This window comes from Urocampus carinirostris, chromosome 13 (genome assembly GCF_059441175.1).
Source record: "Urocampus carinirostris isolate Australia breed hairy pipefish chromosome 13, RoL_Ucar_1.0, whole genome shotgun sequence".
Taxonomy (NCBI): Eukaryota; Metazoa; Chordata; class Actinopteri; order Syngnathiformes; family Syngnathidae; genus Urocampus; species Urocampus carinirostris.
The window spans coordinates 23,411,039-23,433,025 of record NC_142361.1 but is presented as its reverse complement, the minus strand read 5'-3'; the positions used below and the strand labels follow the sequence as shown (position 1 = coordinate 23,433,025).

The window sequence follows — 21,987 nt, the reverse complement described above, 5'->3', positions numbered from 1 at the left end:
TATAGTTATGTTATACAATGTAGTATATTTGTAGTGTTGTTTATTTTTATAGTATTACTATTGTTGTGTTTTTGTGGTATTTCTTAGCATTTTTAGAATACAACTGTACTTTATTTTGTAGAATATAGACAGGAGTATTTATCTTACTTTTACTATGGCATCATTTTTGTATCATATCTGTAGTACTTTTGTAGTATTACTGTAGAAGCTCATTGTAAAGCACGTTGGGATGTCTTCAGTGACTTGGAAAGCTCTTTTTAAATGCAGACTATTTACCGAGTGGAAGTCTTTAAATCAGTTTTCATTTTAAATTGTCAGCTTCTCCCTCCTTTGCATCCACCCACTAACTACAGTGTACCAACTGAAATCAGGTCACACCAAACGTAACTCAAACTTTTTCCTATGCACATATATTACAGCTATGTAGTACTTACTATATACTCTTTTATTTGTATTTTTTTTAATTTAGGGTACTGGGGGTTCGGAAAACAATAGCTGATTACTAAAGGTTTTTATCCCCCTGCTGTACGGCAATTTCTCTTTGTGATCCCCACCTCGGAATATATTCATGTTGTATCCCGGGTGTGTACTGTATTTTGAGGAGGCTTAAGAGCAGCTGTGTTTTTGAGAAAACACATTACGAGGACTCGGGGAGTTAACACACTGTCTTGTATTTTACCACAAATGCTTCTGGAGATTTATGACTAGACAATCATTTTAAGATCCTCACAACATGGTACTCTCATTTTATTGACTCTAAAAGACAGAGGCTGATGACACCAATGTCCAAAGAGAAGATGTTTGCGAGATTTTGGTAAAGTGCTCTGGGGACTGTTAAAGACAAATGAAGCCAGCGCAAAAAATTATATATTTAATAACAAAAATTAGGTACAAAGTAACAAACAAGTAGTCTTAAAAACAATAAAATGTAAGAACCAAGCTTGATAAGACACAAAAAAACCCAGCAAGGTATAGCGACCTATTAGGCGCAGGTGGGCTCACTCCAGCCTCTCCCTCCAGGTTGGCGCCCTCTAGCGGGTGGAATTTGTGTTCCAGGTCTTGAGAACATTATATTCCAACCTGGATTTTTGTCGTTTTAATAGTCCAATTGGGAACACCAAGTTTAAATTATTGTAATATTGAAATATTTTTCTGCCTAAATTTTGTCACGATTGTATTATTCATTCATTTACAACACCTCCATTATTCCATTTGTTTATAAACAATTGGGGAAAGGGTTTTTCATACTTCAAGGCGTCATAATCGTAAATGAGGTGTGTAAACAGGCAAATTTCTGAGTGCCAGTGCAGAAGTAGAAATAAAGTCCATCTATCGATCCCATTAATCAAATACAAAGGATTTCCTCAGGCAAAAGTTGAGCAGCTTGAGCAATATTTTCCGAATGCTATCGTCAGTAGGACTGTGCTCTATTCAACTCTGGGACCCGTTTCTAATAGACTTACAATCAGCGTATGGACTCTCTTTATGGATAAAAACAAAAAACAAAGGTTAGCTGTGGAAATGTTTAAATCTAAGCTTAAAACACACTTCTATTCCATAGCATATGAATAACCTCTATTTTATGTTGACAGTATCTGTGTATCATTTGTTATTGCAACATCCTTTGCAGCCTTGTCATCCTGTAAGTGGGATTACCTCATGTGCGGTCCCTTTTCAAGGTTTCTTCATTTTCCTCATGTTGAGGTTTTTGAGTTTTTCCTTGCCCTCATGTAGGTTTTAGATCAGGGGATGGTGTCATAATAGTCTTTGGTTTGCAGTAACCTGTGCAGCCCTTTGAGACTCTTTGTGATTAAGGCCCATACAAATGAACAGGACTTGACTTGACTTAAATTGCTACAGCCATTGGCTAAATATAAACAATACAATCTTAATAGTTCAATCATACAACACTTGTATACATCCATATATAGTGTAAATATATGCTTTTGAAAAATCAACATCTTGCGAACACACATAATAAAGAAATTTCCACTCTATTTTTAAGTTTCTCTTTTGATCTTAGCCCGTGGACCTCCAGCACTATTGCAAATTTCTTTACCTGCTGCCCATAACTCATTTATGTCCAGAATCTTCTGCAGGAATCCAGCACCATTCATCATAAAAGGAGACTGTGAAGAGAGAGTCCACTCTTTCAAATTTTTGGGTGTGCACATCTCCGACAACCTCTCCTGGTCTGCAAACACCAGAGCAGTGGTAGGGAAGGCCCGGCAGCGACTACATTTCCCGAGAGTGCTCAGGAAAAATCATCTAAAACAGCAGCTGGCGGTGTCCTTTTACAAAGCCACAGTGGAGCGCATTCTAACATACTGCATTACGGTGTGGTATGCTGGGTGCACAGCAGCAGATAGGAAAACGCTCCAGAGGGTCATCAAAACAGCCCAGAAAATCCTCAGTTGCTCTCTGCCCAGTCTGGAGGACATTGCCTGCTCTCGCTACCTCAGCAGAGCAGAAAACATCATCAAGGACTTTTCTCACCCCATCCACCACCTCTTTGACCTGCTGCCTACCGGCAAGCGCTACAGGTCACATGAAACAAAACCAAACAGACTCAGAGACAGTATCTTCCCCAGAGCCATTACCACCCTAAACACACACCGCACAAAAAACTGAAAACTCTTGCAAACACACTACCTCATACGAACATAAAATGGTACTCATGTCTATGTTTCTTGCACATGTTGACTGCACTATGTTTACTGCTCACCTTGCACAATGTTGACTATTTTTTTTGCACTATGTTGACTATTTTTGCACCAAATGTATAATTGCACAAACCCTTTCGATACCAAACTGTATTACGATACCAAACTGTATGTAACATCCTACATGCCATCATTTCTTTGTGTAAATATTGTGTAAATTATAACTATAACCTTATCCTCCTTGTTTTTTAATCTTATCTTCTCTGTTCCTTATCTTCTTGGTTTCTTTACCTCACTCTAATGTGTGAAACTGGAGTGTCATGCCCAATTTTGTTGTCACAATGTGTTAACCCATTTTGTAAAACTGACAATAAAGGTATATTCTATTCTATTCTATTCAAAATAAAACCTTCGAAGGGACTGCTTATCCTTTTTTTATTTCATTTTGAAAACTTACCTCCTCTCTACCAGGAATCAAACACGCTGAAGAAAAAAAAAAGCCATTTATAACAACATCTCGATCCACTTTCACATCTCTTTTTAGTCTTGTCAAGTTTAACCTGCTCTTCTTTCAGCTCTTGTTCTGAATCTGATAAACGACTCAATACGGCGTAACGATGTGAATGCTGACTTTGCGTTTTTATTCTCGGGAACACTCAAGGACAAAGGGTCAAATCAGAGAGACAATAATGTCTGCAAAACGCCTTGGCTAAGCTTATTTTGCCCCACTTTTAAAGCATGACTCCCCGTGATCTTTTGATTTCCTAGTCAATTACATTAAGTGTTCACGCTGAGGCCGGAACGCGTGCTCGGCATTCTCAAGTATCGCAGGTGAAGCTCGCAACCTGGGAAATGTTTGAGTATAGAAACGCTCCTCGGATTGAAGTATATGGTAAACAGATTTATATAATGGTTTCTAAAAAATATGGAGCCCAAAGTGCTTGAGGGGGTTTCACATTGGACCATTCTCTGGCACGTATTCATCTATCAGCGGTTGGTTGTCACCAAGCAAGTCATCATCACGTCCCATTGAGAGCAAATTAGGATACAATGTCTGGCTCAAGGACATTCAATATCATTGCCAGGCCTGAGGATTTACCACGCAAACTTTGGGCTATGGAGAAAAATGTTCCCATTGAATTCTGTGGTATTCTGTTGTCATTTTGACATGTTGTCAGGAACCAGAACAGGATCAGGACCCAAATGCGTGACGTTCTCACACAAGCCTTTTATTTTACGGGAAATGGGGAGTCATGCACGATAGGCAGCGGTCTGGCGTGGAAAGACGGGAATCCAGAGACCGACGAGATCGATTCCAGTTGCCCGAGTTGATATCGGACAGATGGGGTCGATACCGGACAGGACGAACAGACAGGATTTAGAATAAAACAGGATATCGAAAATAAACAGGACAAACAAGACGGGAACGAAAACTGGAGAGAATGATAAACAGGACAAAAATAGGTGGAAAGAAAATTGGAAATCGATATTAAACAGGACAAAAATAAACGGGAACAATACCGGACTGGAAATTGAGGGATCCAGACACAGGCTTGCCTTAATCAAGAATCAAGTTTAAAGGGACAGTGCGTATCATTAGGTGCCTCCTAATGGTAAAAAATATTAATTAAAAGAAAATATTCTTGGTTTAAAACTTTAGCACTAATACATAATCTATGATATAAATTTGCAATTTTAAATTACTTGTGGGTTAATAAATTAGCATTTATTTTAATGACATGAGTTTCAACTAAACCTGGAGGGAGCTGGCATCATTGTTGGACATTTTGCAGCTAAGGCATCCCTCCTTAAAAACAAAATCCTGCCTTTTTATCTATTTTTTTCCATTGCTTTTTGTTTTTATTTATTATTTTTTTTAAATGTATTGACTTTTACTTTATTCTTTTTTTCCCTCCTTTTTTAGCATATGAATAACCTATATTTTTTTGACATATATGTGTATTATTTGTTATTGCAACATCCATTGCAGCCTGGTCATCCTGGAAGGGGGATTACCACATGTACGGTCCCTTCTCAAGGTTTCTTCATTTTCCTCATGTTGAGGTTTTTTTTAGTTTTTCTTGCCCTCATGAAGGTTTTAGACCAGGGGATGGTGTAATAATAGTCTGTGCAGCCCTTTGAGACTCTTTGTGATAAAGGGCTATACAAAAAAATGACTTGACTTGACTTGACTTGAAATACCAACAGGAAAACAGGACCGAGTCAGAACCCATTTCTTGCGGGGCAGAGGTTCGTTGATGGACTGACAAAGTAAGAGAGAGCGCACTGAGCTTAAAAAGACGGAAAGCCAATCTATTAATGAGCCGCAGCTGGCGCCACAGGGGCAGGGCCAATTGGGCGCCATGGCAACCGTGCCAAATCTGTCATGGAATCGTTATCGTATGAGATTTCCAGTTATATCCTGTTCATTCTTTTATTCATGTCATCAATATTTTAATCAAGTTTTGTATTTGCATTTCTCGTTTATTTTTTATATTGAGTCATGTTGCAACAGACATCACATTAGAGTAAACAAATCACCTGAAAAGAAAAAAAGGGATGACGAGTTGATGCCAGAGGCTTATCGGAGACCCGTCCCCAAAATTACTTCTTTAAGCAATCACATAAACAAATTATCAAACAGTTACGCAGAAGTCACATTTTATCCATTCATTTAGTTGTTATACAGTCTCTACATTGTCCAATTTACCTTAAGTCTTATTTTGGTATATAAATGATTGTGAGTGAGCTATTTGAAAGCGTATAACAGCATTGTTCTGTACTCACAAGCCCAAAATGTTCAGTTTTATTCATTTGAGCTGATTTATTATAATAAAAAAATCAATGGAACTACTCAAATCCAGTGCTTGTTTTACTTGTCAGACAAACCAAATGTTAAACGAACACCCAAGAGAAATGTCTGTCCTCCTTTGGGGTTTATACGCGAGGGAACGGAGACAACTGAGGGCGCTCACCAACCAGAGTAGATACAAATGACAAAGGAAAATTGATGTTATATTTGTAAATACATTTATTAGTCATTTACTACATTGTTAGAATTAGAATTGGAATTAGAATTGTGTTCCTTAAATAGGGTTCCTAATGTTGAATGAAATGTTTTATCACCTTGTGAACCACTCAACCATTCCCCTGAGAAGCTGCTGCATTGTGATGTTTATTTTTCTGCAGTCTCTTTGATGTTTCTTGTTTTATGATGGTGTCCTCTTGCTATGTTAAACTCTCCTCCCCCACTGATAAAGTTAAAACTTATATAAACTCTATGTTGGCAGAATTAAACAAATAAAAACAAGCATTAAGGTAAATAAAATTTATTAGCATTGGTGATGGCCCAACCACCACTCGCCCCGGCTGGGCTCCCGGCCACACTACTCGCCCCGTGTGTCTAGTTAACTTTAGTCACACAGGAAACAGATAAATACACCAGAAATGCAACTTCAAAATAAAAGAGTACAAAACTGATAAACGTACAAGAGATGCAACTGATTATTGAACCGTTACTTCATGTGTGTGTGTGTGTGTGTGTGTGTGTGTGTGTGTGTGTGTGTGTGTGTGTGTGTGTGAGAAAGATTGTTTTCATATTTAGGAATATAAAAACAAGTTATATTCACACAGTGAATTCTGAGAAATGTTACAACCAAAACGACCAACCTATCACCCACCAACCCCGTAATCCAATTGTTTGGAATAAAATAGGGGAGCTGTTGCAATTTCAGTTGGATGTGAATGAGGCTTTGTGAAACATCTCCTCGTGAGCAAATGTTAACGTCACTTGTATCTATTAGTGTGTGTCACAAACCAGGAACGGAGACAGGACTCAATTGCGTTCGTTTTACTCAGTTTTATCAGAAAGGGGAAAGGTCTTGCACCCATGATCCGGGGATCGTCAGTCACGGGTAGCAGATCGCTGGGAACGCAGAAGTGGCACTTCCGTGTCGAGCGCAGGCAAAGTCGAGAGCGAGGAATAAACAAGTCGCTGGCCGGGGCGGAGGAGCAAAAACGTAAACGGGTTCAGAAAAAGTTCGGCAACGGGAACCAGACGGAGAACAGGGCAGGACAGAGTCAGGAGTCACAAAAGCTTGCCTAGCGTATAGCATAGGTTCACAAACGATCCGACGAGTGTTGTCAGGAAGGCGGGGTTTAAAAGAGAGGAAGCGGCCAATCAGCATCAGGGGCTGTTGGCGCCAACAGAGCAGACTCAGGTGCCCCGCATCAGTAATCATGACAGTGGGTTTTATTCAGAGGTGTAAGGTAATAGACCTAACAAAAACACAGTCTAGAAACGGCACGGCTTGCAGTAAGAAAAAACCAAGAAACATATACAGTCCAGAGTCAATCATGACTGGCAAAGTCCAGGGCAGTAAGAGCAACTCAAGCAGAGCAACGATTATTATATACAGTGGAACTGCAATCATTCAGTCCAGGTGTGTGGCAAATAGATGCAGGAGTGCACAGTGCAGCCACTCCTCCCAGGTTAGCCCCTTTAGGGAAACGGATGTGCCTCATCCTGACAATACAAAATCTGGGTTTCGATTAAAATACTGTAGATGGTTATCAGACACTTTAGGGTCTGGATTGGCAAATTGGATGGGTTTTACCATTTCCAGTCAGTCCTTGAGAAAACTCTCATATTTCCTGATCTGCAGGCCCTTCCTGGAATATACTCCCTCATACTTATGCCTACCCACATAAGTAACTGTAGTCATAGAGCAGCACTCAGTACATTTATCAAAAACACACATTTCCTTGATTGTTATCACTTCTGGGCTTGGTCAAGTGATTTTTCCATCCTTCATTGAGTGTTCCTTTGGTAAAACCCTTTTCATATTGAGCCTATTTATAACCAACCTTGGCGACATGTCATCAATATCAAGACAGCACTTCCTTTATTGTCCCCAAAATGGATTTTTCGACCTTATCTCGCTCACCGGCAAGCTCTCTCCGGAGTCCTGTTGACATGCTCAGTCGTTTTACTCATCGACACGAATTGTTTGAAAGATTTAACGGAAAACAAACGTCCCCCACAATGCATAGGTTAAGTGTGTTGTCAGCGATTTTATGGACTTATCATATATATACTCATTTAGTACTTATCGTATATTTACTGTTTAAAGAGGGCTTTGTTTTTTTGAGGATTCCTTAAAGTGTCAAAATATGTGCAGAGGTGAGCAGAGTAGCCAAATATTTTATCCGGGTAAAAGTACCGTTATTTCGGAACTACACGACAGGAGTTGGTCAATGACCTGAAAAGAGTTGGGACCAACGTTTCCAAGACGTCATGGTTTGAAATCTTGTATGGCACGAAAGGTTTGGATATGACCATTTAGATGCTACAGAGGACTCATGGGAGAAGGTTTTGTAGTTCTTAAAGGCAATAGTTGTGCGAAGTAGTTACTAAGGTTACTATAGTTATTAAGGGAAGGATCATAGGACGTGTTTTAATCCTGTTAATGTCCTTCAAAGGTTCTCAATAAAATGCTGAGAGAGCAGCATAACAGAGAGAGAGTGTTCCCGCTCCTCCTGCATGCGTTAATTAAGCTTGAGTGTTTGTTGTCTTTGGTGTTCTGGATTAAACAAAGCTCAAGTAAAAGGCCCCTGCCTCTTTTTCGACCGATCTGTTTTGAATCATGCTTGTGCATAGATTATTACGATTTGCCGAATACGTGGGAAGTAGTTGTGCTCAAATAGGCATGTTTGATAACAAAACCCAGGTACAAAGTAACAAACCAATAAAAGCAAACTAGTGGTCTCAAAAAAAGCTACTTAAACCAGAAACAAGAAAAAAAGAAAAAAAACTGAAGAGATCATAGCAATGACCGTCTAGCCCAGCGGTGGGCCAACTACGGCCCACGTGCCACATTTGGCCCCTTAGGCTTTTTCATCCAGCCCACAAAAAAAGTAAAACAGTATATCAATTATATGTCTAAACATCTGCAAAAAAATAAAAGTACTATGAATGAAAACGTGTTGATCTGCTACAACTCTTGCCCACTGTGTCCAATCAAACAGCTTGCTACATTTTTCTTTACTTGCGGTTTTTATCATACTTTTTTTATGCTTTGTGTTTACCTTTTTTTCTATTTTTTCTCATTTTTTTAAAAGGTTGTTTTAATGGGTGTGAGACTGTATGCATGCAAATGGGTAAGTGTGAAGCACATTGTAAAGCGCTTTATAAATGCAGCAGTATATCTCATCTCATCTCATCAGCTACACCGCTTATCCTCAGTAGGGTCGCGGGGGTGCTGGAGCCCATCCCAGCAATCATCGGGCAGTGGGCAGGGGACACCCTGAACTGGTTGCCAGCCAATCGCAGGGCGCAGACAGTATATCATTTATTTTATAGAAATATTAAAAAAACATATTGCACTTAGCGTATTGCATTTTAGTTTTTAGTTTTAGTCAAATTCAGTGCCTCAAAAAGGACATTATTTATTATTTTGCAAGTATTCTTACTTCAAAACCATTTGGTTTGAAATTATTTATAGACTGAAATCTATATGTACATATATATATAACATGTACAATGTATACATAATACTGAAAATATTTAGCTCCATTTCTTTTTCATTTTGCCTGAATGGAATGTTCAAATTATACAAAGATTTTTGTTTTAAATTACCCCAAAATAACATGAGAAGATATAAAGTTTCCCTCATGTATTGCCAGGTATAGGATTTAGGAAAGTATCGGTAGATGGAAATTATCAATCCTTTTTTTCCTCTGTCTTTTTTGCCCATCTCTGGGCTAGCTTCTGTATACAGGCAATATAAACAGCTGGAAACAATGAAGTGAGGACGGATTGGGCACAGGTGGGCGCTCTCCAACCACTCCCTCCAAAGTTGGCGCACTGTAGGAGGGGGAAACAGTGTGCCACATCCTGGCATTGATTACATGACATGTCCGTAAAATAATAATAAAAAATAAGTTTCCTATTTAATTAATTAGCATCCCAGGTCTATGGCAAACTTCAAATCTCCTAAGTGAGCAGAGACCGTCTTGCGCACCCGTCTCGCATTACCAAGCAAACGACCTAAGAGAGGCAAAGGCACCAGGCATCGATCGAGCGTAGCGTTACAGAGCTATTACTCTCCGGCAGACTGTCAAAGCCGATTAGCGACGCAGAAAAAACAAAAGATGATGGCGAAAAACAAGCCTTCTGCAGCTCCACCTGGATGACTTTATCTGCGAAGATTCCCGATGAGATGCCAGAGTCAACAGCAGGGACTCACGTCGGCTTTGGTGATAACACACTTTGCGCTAGCTATCGTTTGATATGAGAGGCCGTTTGAGTAAATCATATTTGCTCTCACATATAATAGCATATTATCACACATACACAACTATACACTCAAACAGAAACAGGCATACACGTGCACAAACACTGCTATACCCTCCAATTGGTACTACTATTGTCACAAGCCAGAACAGAGACAGGACCCAATAGCGTTCGTTTAACTCAGTTTTATTGAAAAAGAGCAGTGCTTGCTTCCATGATCTGATGATCCTCGTACACGGGTAGCTAATGGCAGTAACACGGAAGTGCCACTTCCGTGTCGAGCGAGGATAGTTGTGGGAGGCAGGAAAGCTGGTCGATAGACAGCGGAGCAAGGACTGTAACGAGTCCAGAAAAAAGGTCTGCAACAAGTATCAGGTAGGAAACAGGGCAAAACACGTCAATGGCCGGGACGGAAGAGCAGGGCAGAAACGGGTCCAAGAACAGGTCGGCAACAGGTCACAGGCAGGAGAAAACAGAGCAGGAGATTGTCGGAGGGTTCGGTGCTTGCCTAGCAAAAGCGTAGGTTCGCAGGACGGTCCGACGGCTTCTTGGAAGCCGGGGGTTTAAAAAGAGTCAATGAGCCAATCAGCGCTCAGGGCTGTTGCTGTCAACGGGGCATTCTCAGGTGCCCCGAATCAGCAATCATGACAACTATACTGTTAAACACATAGTAGTATACTCTCTCAGAGGTATTTATATACATGTGTTTCACAACCAGTCTGACTTGAGGACCTACCGTCCCACCGTAATGACAAGCTGCGACCCAAACAAGAAATAAATTCTCTTATATATCCAAAAAAAGTATAGTACAGTTTAAAGCAGGTATCGTTTTCCTTTTTTTCAACAAAAAAATGGCCAGCAAAACCAAAACGACTTCAAGTACCGTGTATACTCCCATATACGCCAAATAAGCTACCCCCCAAAACTGCTTTAAAATAGCAACACACTAAAATACATTTAAAATAATAATAAATTGTGTACTTAAGAACTGATTGTTAATTAATCATTTAGTTAATAAACGTTTGTCAGGACCAGAACAGAGACAGGACCCACTTGCGTATGTTTCTCTCAGTTTTATTGGGAAGAAGGGAAAGGATTGCACACACGATCCGGTGATCTCTGGTCGCGGGGAGCAGGTCGCTCGGAACGTGGGAGTGGCACTTCCGTGGCGAGGGATGGTAGCGTCGGTGGCGGAAATAACAGGTCAGTTTCCGGGACCGGAGAGCAAAAAACGTGGTCGAGATTAGAAATCGGGTCGAAGCCGGGAAACAGACGGGAGCCAAAACAGGAGTGAGTCAGGGTCGAAAAGCTTGTCTAAACTGAGGTTCGCAGACGGACTGACCACAGGGGACAGAAAGAAGTGGGTTTAAATTGGGACAGGGAGCCAAACAGAGTCCGAAGCAGTTGGAACGGGCACATCTGCCTCGCATCAGTAATCATGACAACATTAATATACTGATAAAAAGCTAAAAATATAACATTGTTCAAGGAGTTTTACCTTCCAGCAGTGCTTCAATGGCAGACACTCATACACTATGTTCATATTTCCACTTTTCCTTCTCATCACACATTTTCTTGGGCAGAAAAAGGAAATAAAACCAACAAAATCTCAATAAATTGAGATGCGGTCCCTCTCCCTCCCGCCGATTGACTGAAAAGGAAGAAGACGTTGAGCTAAGCTTGATCGCCATCTACGGTAAAGGGGCATAATCGACCCTCAGTTTTTCTTTTTATTATCATTATTTGCCAAGGCTAAGGCCCACGACCCATTAAATACTGGTCCACGACCCACTTTTGGGTCCTGTTTTTCTCCAGATGGGGGTGTATGAAGGGGGTGAGGGACAGACATAGGTGATCAGAATTGACTAGGTGGAGGAGGGGGGAAGCTTTATATGCATTTTTGATGTTGCTGTATAATTTTTTCCCCCCTTGTTGCACAGTTCACGTGTTGAAAGAATTTTGGAAGTACAGTCCTTAAGCAATCCTGATTAAAGTTGCCAGCGATAATGAAAGCTCCGTCGGGGTGTGCAAGCTGTTGTTTGTTGATAGCGGCGAGCAGGGGGTTTAGCGCTGTGCTAACGTTAGCATCCGGTGGGATGTAGACAGCTATCTCAATGACCACAGTTAGCTCTCTCGGTAGATAGAATGGTCTACTGGTGTTTGTATGAGAGTATAGTAGTATGTTCGAAAGAGTATAGTAGTGTAATGAGAGAGTAATAGTATGAGTATAGTCGTGCTTTTGTATGGATAGGCCTGTGTCTCTATATGAGTACATGTCAAGAACCAGAATAGGATCAGGACCCAATCGCGTGGCGTTCTCACACAAGCCTTTATTTTACGGGAAATGGGGAGTCATGCACGTTAGGCAGCCGGTCTGGCGTGGAAAGACAGGAAGCCAGAGACCGACAAGATCGATTCCAATTGCCCGAGTTGATGCCGGACAGATGGGGTCGATACCGGACAGGATGGGACAGACAAGATAGATAAGGAATCAGGATAACGAAAATAAACAGGAGAAACTAGACAGGAACCAAAACTGGAAAAAATAACAAACAGGACAACAACAGACGGAAACAAAACTGGAACCCGAAATTAAACAGGACAAAAATAAACGAGAACAATACCGGACTGGAAATACCAACAGGAAAACTGGACAGAGTCAGAACCCACGTCTTGCGGGGCAGAAGTTCGTTTGACGGGCTGACAAAGGAAGTAAGAGAGCGCTGAGCTTAATATAGACAGAAAGACAATTTCTCAACGAGCCGCAGCTGGTGCCACACGGGCGGGGCCAATTGGGCACCATGGCAACCGTCACACACACGGGCGCGACCAATTGGGCGCCATGGCAACCATGACAGCACAGTGTTGTGATATTGCATGTGTGTGTGAAAGCATAGAAGTGTGTGTGAGAGAGTATACTAGTGTGTGAATGAGAGTAGAGTAGTAGTCCTCAGAGTATAGTAATGCGTAATAATAAAGAGTATTGTAATGTGTATGAGAGTGTAAGGGTATGAGTATAATAGTGTTTGTGCATGGGTATTTCTGTGTCTGCACGAGAGAATAATAGTGTGTGTGAGAGTACTGTAGTATGTGTGTGAAAGCATAATAGTGTGAGTGAGAGCGTATAGTTGTGTGTGTATGAGAGTGTAATAGTATGAGTATGGTAGTTTTTTGCATGGGTATGCATGTGTCTGCAGTATAGTTGTGCATGTGTGAGAGTACGATATTATATAAATGAGAGCAAGTACGATTTACTTCTCAAACGATCTTTCATCGTTTAACCCAGCGGCACGCGATAAAATAAACATATGTGCGCCGATACCACCGAAGCCCTCACAAGCATATTTATTCATCACCATTAACTGGGCCTATCTCCACACGAGGATGATGTCAATGGCTAATGATTCTTGCAAATGTAATTACGCACCAGAGATTCGGGCATCGGAACATTTGTATAAATACTTAATCGTTTGACGTATCGGAAAGGAGAAGACGCTAATATAATCGGGCACCTCGTGTTGGAAACGGCTGCGGAAAAATATCGTTTCTCGACTACAGTATAGCAATTTGGTCAGTAGCCATTAGAGGGACACTGCATTTCATTGCAGTTCCTTTGCACAGATTTCAAACGCCAGGGTACAATTATCCATTAAGTCAAAACAATATAATCCAGCAAAAATTAGGTGATAATGGAGGCAATTTATTCTGCCAAGGACACAAAAGTCATTCTGACCTCAAGTTCAAAACTAATATTAGGGTTGGAACGGATATGTCAGGTTTATGCATTATCAATGATATAAGAAGCTCATAAGTCATGATGGTATAAATACCATCTGGAGTATTCCCTCAATTTTAGTGGCAGAGCATACTTTTGTCGGGTCTGGCAGCTCTTTTTTGCCGTTCTGTCCACCAAAAGTGAACTGCACTTGTGTGGCTGTGATCCATTATCCCCGATCGGATAATGCTTCAAACGGGGGTTGGAAGGGTTTTTTGTCATGCCAGGCAGCTTTTTGATGTTCTGCTCAGCAAAAAGTGAACTTCACCCGTGCGGCTGCAATCCATTATCCCCTAATCCCATATTGCAGCGAGGCCTTTCTGTCAGGCCTGGCTGCCCTTTTTTGCCTTTGTTTCCACCTAAAATGAACTCTGTGTACAGCCACTGCTTGAGGTGGCTCAGGCAGGATACGCAGGAGAGACTACGTCTCCAGGCTGGCCTGGGAATGCCTCGGAATCCCGCCGGATGAGCTGGATGAGGTGGCTGGGGATAGGAAGGTCTAGGCTGCTGAGGCCACTTTCCCCGTGACCCGGAAAAGTGGAAGATAATGGACGGATGGATATAAATGAACTGCACTCTTTTATCCCTGATTGCATATTTTTGTAAGAGGGGACCGGTACAGCGTTACATTTGGCCTGTAGGCACTTTTCAGCCATTCTGCCCATCAAAAAGTGAACTCCTGAAGGCTTATATTGCTGCAAGCGGAAACCGGCAGACACACTCTTGTTGGGCCTGGAAGCTCTTTTTTGGGTGATATTTCCACCTGAAATGAACTGCACTCAAGTGGCCCCAAATCATTATCCCAGAATGAATATTGCTGCCCAGCAAAGGGCACTTTTGGTCACCCTCTTTATTTGCTGTTATCCATCCATCCATTATCTGCACCTCTTATCCTCAGTAGGGTCGCGGGGGTGTTGGAGCCCATCCCAGCTATCTTCGGGCAGTGGGCAGGGGACACTCTGAACTGGTTGCCAGCCAATTGCAGGGCCCACAGGGACAGACAATTCGCTCGTTAATTCACACCTAAGGACAATTTGGACCGGCCAATTCACCTGACATGCATGTTTTTGGAATGTGGGAGGAAACCGGAGTGCCCGGAGAAAATCCACGCAAGCACGGGGAGAACATGCAAACTCCGTACAGGAGGTTTGATCTCACGACCTCAGAACTGTGTTGCACACGCGCTATTTGCTGCCCTTTTTTGCTGGTATTTCTGCCTGAAATTAACTGCACTCGTGGGGGCGTGACCCATTATCCTCAATCACATTTTGCTGCGAGTGGGGACAAGCCGTGCTCTTCTGGTCTGCTGAGAATAAAATGCACAGTGATGGCCGTAATCCATTATTCTTGTTCCACTAAAACTGAGAGCAGGGGTCGGCAGAGCACATTTTTTTGGGTTTGGGCTGCTAAATCATGCCATTTTTGTCTAAATTGAATGCATTGTTTTGGCTGCGACCCATTATCCCTAGATGACTATTGCTCTGAGTGCAAATTTGAGTCTCACACTTGGCAGCCTGAAATGAACCGTACCCTTGCGGCCTTGATCCATTACCCTCGGTTAGCAATTTCTGCCAGCAGGTGTCAGCAGTGCGAATATTACAAAGGGCCACATCAGAGGTGAGTCTGATAATTAATCAGGGATTCTAGTGGTGAGTACTTGATTTTTTTTTGTGCCTGTATTTTTTGATGCAGCCAAAATTGTAAATTTCTTTATTAAGCAAACTGGGAACAGGCCCAGAATAATTGATATTCCTCACGGTTTTATTTTACCCATGGTGCTGCTGCAAAACTGTTTTCGAGCGTCCTTGACTCTTGGCCGTTAAAATTGTCTAGTATATAATATAAAAAACTATATTTTGTTTCTACTCACTTTTGGCAAGAAGAAAACACAATATTTTTAGGTAAAAATCAGTCACTTTCTACACTTTGCTTCTCCTTCTGGTGCATTAAGAAACAGAGGGTTCTGCGGCAGCATTTTTCCATGAGATGGCATCCTGCAGAATGCAACAGAAACGGAACAATGGACGACCGATTAGAAAGGGGAAATGTGTTATCAATTAGGATTCAGCTTCGGCTACCATTAGATTTTGCATTGCATCAATGATTTAAAAAGAATATATATAAATGGACCAAATGTGGACCCGTAAATAGCTTTTTACTGGTCCACATTTGCCTTTCGCAAATAATAATGCATACTGTATATTGAAATAACTGTTATATCCCTAACGCATGTTCATGAATGTCCTCTCTTTCACTCTTTTTCTCTCTTTATCTCTTTTCCTACTCTTTTCCCACTCTCTTCTCCCTCTTTCTCTCTCTCCCTCTGTCTCTCTCTCCCTCGCTCTCTCTCTCTCTCAATCTCTCTGTCTATCTCTCTCTCTGTCTCACTATTTTTCTTTTTCTCTTTCTCCCTATTTTTCTTTCTCTATTTTCCTACTGTCTTTTCCTTCTCTCTTTCTCTCTCTTCTTTCTCTTTATTCCTATTTCCTTTTCTTTATTTATTCTCTCACTCACTATTTTTCTTTTTCTCTTTTTCTCCGTCGTTCTCTCCCTATTTTTCTTTTTCCTCTTTCTCTCTTTTCCTACTGCCTTTTCCCTCACTGTTTCTTTCTCTTTATTCCCTTTTCTTTATCTCCTTTTCTTTATTTTTCTGCCACTCTCTCTCCCCACTCTTTCGATTTTTCTTTCTCTTTTTCTACGTATTTTCTTTCTCTCTTTCTTTATCACTTTCTCTCACTATTTCTTTTTCTTTCTCTCATTCTTATCCCCCTTTCTTTTCCTACTGTCTTTTCCTTCTCTCTTTCTCTCTCTATAGTCGCTTTTTCTTTTCACCTTTTCTTTATTTCTTTTCTCTCTCTCTCTCTCGCTCTCTCTCTCACTATTTTTCTTTTTCTCATTCTCTCTGTCGTTCTCTCCATATTTTTCTTTTTCCTCTTTCTCTTTTCCTACTGTCTTTCCCCCACTCTCTCTCTCTCTTTCTATTACCTTTTCTTTTTCTCCTTTTCTTTATTTCTTCTATCGCTCTCTCTCCACTCTCTCCATTTTGTTTCTCTCTTTCTTTCTCATCTTTTCCATATTATTCTTCTCTCTTTCTTTATCGCTTTCTCTCTCTCTCTCTCTCTCTCTCTCTCTTTCTTTCTCTCATTGATTTTCCTCTTTCTTTTTCTCTATTTTATTACTGTCTTTTCCCTGTTTCTTTAGTCCCTTTTTCTTTTCTCCTTTACTTTATTTCTTGTCTCGCTCACTCTCTCACTATTTTCCCTTTTCTCTTTTTTTTCTTTCCCTCTCTATCTGTGTCTCTTTTTCTCTCTTTTTCTTCATCTCTCTCTTTTTCTCTTTTTCCCTTTTCCTACTCTTTTTCCTCTCTCTTTCTCCTTTCTCTTTTTTATTCCCTTTTCCTTTCTTCTATTTATTCTCTCTCTCTTTTTTTCGTCTTCCTCCCTCTGTCTATCTCTATTTTTCTTTCTCTCTTTTTTCTCTTTAATTGTATTAATGATGATGCACGGAATGTGCCAAAGTAAATGCAAGTCGCATGACCGAACAAAGAAGAAAAAACCCACTTAGTTTTCTCTGTGTTAATTAGGCCATAAATCTGCCCGCTGCAGTGCAGCGGTGCAAATAAATACATCGATTTTCATTAGTTGCGAATTCTCTGGGTTAAGACTTGCGTTCCGAACAAACTGTCGTATTTCGTCCGTGTATAAAGCTTCAGGACGAGGACGCATTCGTCCTTCCGTGCCACGGCAGAGCCATCGGTACGTCAGATTAATAGCTGGCGTGTCGTAGATCCCGCGGCCTCGTCCTTGGCTCCTTCGCCACGGTGGCCCTGGCGTTCGAAAACGAGCCGAGCGCCATAAAGCTTTCTGCTAATATCCCTGCCGAGCAAACACGCGAGTGATAATGGATGGTGCTTTTCAAAGACGGACTCCCTCCTCCGTCGTAAATCGCCGACACGGCACGGCACGGCGGGGATCCTACGTCGGATCTGGTGAGAAATAGCTACGATGAAAAATGTAAGAAAATAGATACCGCAGAGTAAGTTTGAAACGTTTCGGAGAGTGATTTAGTGTTGCAAAGTTAAATGATATAACGATGCTCGGTCACCGGTAAATGAATAGATCCGACGGAGAGCGCTAAGCCACGCCCACCATTGATACTGTATCCATGTATCACAGGGGGAGCAAATAGAGCGGCTGAATATCATTTCTTCCTTATGTCACGGACCAGGAACGGAGACAGGACCCAATTGCGTTCGTTTTACTCGGCTTCATTTAGGACACAGGTGTCAAACAGACGGCCCGCTTGCCAGATCAGGCCCGCGAGACAAAACTCAGAGAAGCGCAAGAGAAAAACAAGCTGCAGGTTGAAATATGTCAACTTGATGTTGCCAAAGACAGGTGCTCCTCACAAAGACACTGTATTTATTTCTCTCTCTCTCTTTTTCTTTTTCACCCCTTTTCTCCCACTGTCTCTGTCTATTTCACTCTATGTGTCTCTCTTTTTCTCTTCCTTTCTTGTTCTTTGTCTCTTTCTCCCTCTGTGTCTTTTAACCTCATTTGCTCTAACTTCGTTTTTTTCTTTTCTCTCTTTTCTCTTTCTCTCTTCATAGCCTTCGTGCTTTCTTTTCTCTTTTCTCTCTTCAGTCTTTCTATTTCGCTTTGGATTTCTTTCTTCCTCTCCCATTCTTTTCCCCCCCTCTCACGACTTTTTATCTTTTGTTTCTCACACTCTCTCCCTCTCTCTCTTTTTCTTTCTTTGTCCTGCCCTTTCTCCTTTTCCATCCCTCTTTCTCTTATTTCTTTATCTCTTTTTCTTTCTCTTTAATCTACTAGTCCGGCCCCCGACAGAATGTTTGTTCCCGAGTTAAATGAGTTTGACACCCCTGATTTAGAATGAGGAAGGGACTTGCATCCACGATCCGAAGATCGTCGGTCACGGGTCACAGGTAGCTGGGACGCGGAAGTGGCACTTTCGTGTCGAGCAAAGGTAGTTGTTTAAGCAAAAAGAACAGGTTGATGGCCTGGGCAAGAACATAAACGGGTCCAGAAAAGAGGTCGGCAACGGGAATCAGACAGAACACAGGGCAGGATAGAGTCTGAGAGTCACAAAAGCTCGCCTAGCGGGTAGCTTAGGTTCGCAGACGATCTGACGAGTGTCTTCAGGAAGGCAGGAGTTTTAAAAAAGTCCAACAGCCAATCAGGGTCCTTGGCTGTTGGCACCAACGGGGCAGACCCAGGTGGGTCATATCAGTAATCGTGACACCTTATTAGGCAAACTTATCCAAAAGACAGTAGAAAAGGGTCTCAATATTATATACGGAGTTATATTCATGGCATCAAGGTGTCCAAAGATGCTAATAACCTTGTAAGGGTGGATCAAAAATTTTGGAGATCTATGAGGAAGTCAGAAGCCCGGTTCCAACTACATATAGAAATAGATTCAGATTTGTGAGCGATAATAGAATGTATGCCCTGCAACTGGCTGGCAACCGGTTCAGGGTGTCCCCTGCCCACGTCCCTGAAGTTATATACTATTTTATACGCTGTTTTATTCCACTTATATTCAAAAATACTTGTCCTAAGTTTGACCTCAGCCTTGAGTGCAAGGGTGTTGTGACCCGCTTTTTGCGTTGAAATGTGCCTTTCCTTCCATTCTGTGCAGATAACAATGACTTATCACCTCGCCTGGAGGGTTAGAATTTGTGTGTCTGGAGGGTGATGACCTATCACCCTTCTCCCAAACTTCAAAGGACTATTGGGAAATTTGCATCGACGACGGCGCGGACCAATCAGCCAGAGGCTTGGTCATGGGGCGTGAACATTTCATCGCCATGTGTTATAGAAGTGGGCAACCCGGGAGCCCCCGACGCTCTTTTTCTACACACGATTGTAATTGGCAAGGAAGAGAGATCCGATGTGTTCAACTCTTTGATTCGGCTAAATAAATTAATTTGTGGACTATACTTGGCTCAATAACTTCTCTGACTTTTGGGCATGCTCCAACTGTAAGGGTTTGGACAAGACACGTGAAGTGTCTTCGGAGTCAGATTTCAGTTTAAGAATTGTTAAAACCTTACAACCCAAAGATAGTTAGGATGGGCTCCAGCACCCCTGCGACCCTACTGAGGATAAGCGGTGCCGAAAATGGATGGATGGATGGATAATAGTATATAGAGGTCATAATCATTTACAAGTTTTACATTAATTATCAAACGACACCTTCGCCTTTGTTTTTGTCATATGCTAACAGGGTATGCTAACAAGAGTGCGGTGAAAGAAAGTAGATGTAGAGCAGCTGCAGTAACTTACAAACTTCTCTCAAGGAAAACTAACCGACCTGACACCACTGTCATAAAAATAAAACACTTACTGTAGAAAAAAAAACTTGTTTTTCCGTTCCCATCAATCCTATGCACGTTGAGTTGGTGTAGCCGCTAGCATGCAATGCATTATGTGTGATACAAAAGGGGCAGGGCTGTCGTCTGCCTCGCCTTCTGATTGGCTGAAAACAGTGCTGTCTGATATTCTTCTAAATTTTAAACTCGTTCAAATACAAAAGAAGTATTCCAAATTTCCTCTTGGCAAGTCAAATTTTGACATAGACGACATAAAAACGGTAAAATTATGGTATGGCAGGGGGATAGAAACCTATTTTAATCATATTTTCCATGGTTCACAGTGTCTTGAGCAAATACAGCCCGGCAGCACCCATCCAGGCTCTTTTTTGGGGTAGGGGTTTGTTCCCTAAAATGAAACATACATGATATATGATAGTACTGGTTGCCAGTAGCAGGAGAATCCTCCTTATTTGTCTCAGATACAGCACATTCATCATCTGGTAGCCAATGTTTTCTGTTGGAAAGCTTCATCCTGCTCTTCAGAGATGAGCTAGTATGACAATACAGTACACATGTTTTACTTATAAGTACTTACTATATATTATTTTGTCACTAATGTATTAATAAAAAACCTGGTGCCTGCAGACCCTTTCTGAAAATGGCTCACCAGTGCTGGGTCATTTTCCAGTAAAATTGTTTTTTTAATTGGTTGAGTCTTTTAACCATATTTTTAATAATTAACCTGGTAATAACGTAGTAACAACATAAAATAACATGATGGGTTTTTCTAGCTAGCTATTTGGATACCGTATTTTCCGCACTATAAGGCTCACCTAAAAGTCTTAATTTTTTTCAAAAGCTGACCATGCGCCTTATAATACAGTGCGCCTTATATATGGATCAATATTAAGTTGCAAAGTCTTGCAACTAATAAAGCAGCCGCCGACTAGATTTTCCCCCGAACGCGAAGTAGTCCGCGGTGTATGCTGGGATTTATATCCCGGCGTTTCATTGGCTAACCAATGTGTCAATCATCATGTGAATCGATCACTATTGGCTAAAGTTATTTGAAGGTCAAGGGGCGGATCGTTTTTATCATTTACAGGCTGGCATTGGCTTAAACGGCAAGACAAAGCCTGCAATTGGCCGAAAAAGATGAATGTGTATAGCACGTGGTTGACGGCATTCAGAAAGCATTTTTTACTATACTGTATTTGTAAATATTTTATTCTACTGGATTTACTAAACTCACGGATATAAGAGGACATTGGCTGCACATTATTATGAACACAACGACTTCGGTGAGCTACTCCGGCTATATATTGTCCCTGTATCTTGTTTCAGACTGAACTCGATGTTTCTGTGATAAGCGGTGCAGATAATGGATGGAATGGAGTGTCTATTCTTAAATTAAACTCAATTCCAAGTGTTTATTGTCATATGCACAGTAAAGTGGCGAGCGAAAAAGAAAATAGAAACTAAGGAATGGTTGCCATTTCTTGAATCCCAAGACTTTAACCTTCCGAATGATGGAACGATGCATTTGAGTGACATCGTACGGACACCGCATCCGCACGTATTCTCGACACGTATTTGCGTCTTTGCAAGCTTTCGGAATGTAAAGGGGGTAATAAGTTTGACTGAACTATCTGACTGTTTTGTCGGCGTTCCCATTGTAGTGCCTTACAATCCGGTGCGCCTTATGTATGTCAAAAATAGGACCAAAAACTATTTTTTCTGGGTGCGCCCTATAACTGGGTGCGCCTTATAGTGCGGAAAATACGGTACTCTTTTAGCTTTGTAGCTATCTTTCTTCGTACGTTTTTAGTTGTTTAGCAAGCTAGTTAGTTTTTTACAATTTGTGTATGCTATTTAGCTTACATTTTACCTTTTGTGCCAGTTATTAAGCTTAATGTTG

The 21,987-nt window shown here is 41.3% G+C and overlaps 1 protein-coding gene and 1 long non-coding RNA gene across 2 annotated transcripts in view; one reads left to right on the top strand and one right to left on the bottom strand.

Annotated features, from left to right (window-relative positions):
• kcnk12 (potassium channel, subfamily K, member 12) overlaps positions 1-21,987 on the bottom strand; it is a 58,567-nt gene that overhangs the window by 4,724 nt on the left and 31,856 nt on the right. The window lies entirely within an intron of this gene.
• LOC148354123 (uncharacterized) lies at positions 17,480-19,694 on the top strand. Its single transcript, XR_015852558.1, has 2 exons — positions 17,480-17,745; positions 19,394-19,694. It is a non-coding gene; the product is annotated as an uncharacterized LOC148354123 (long non-coding RNA).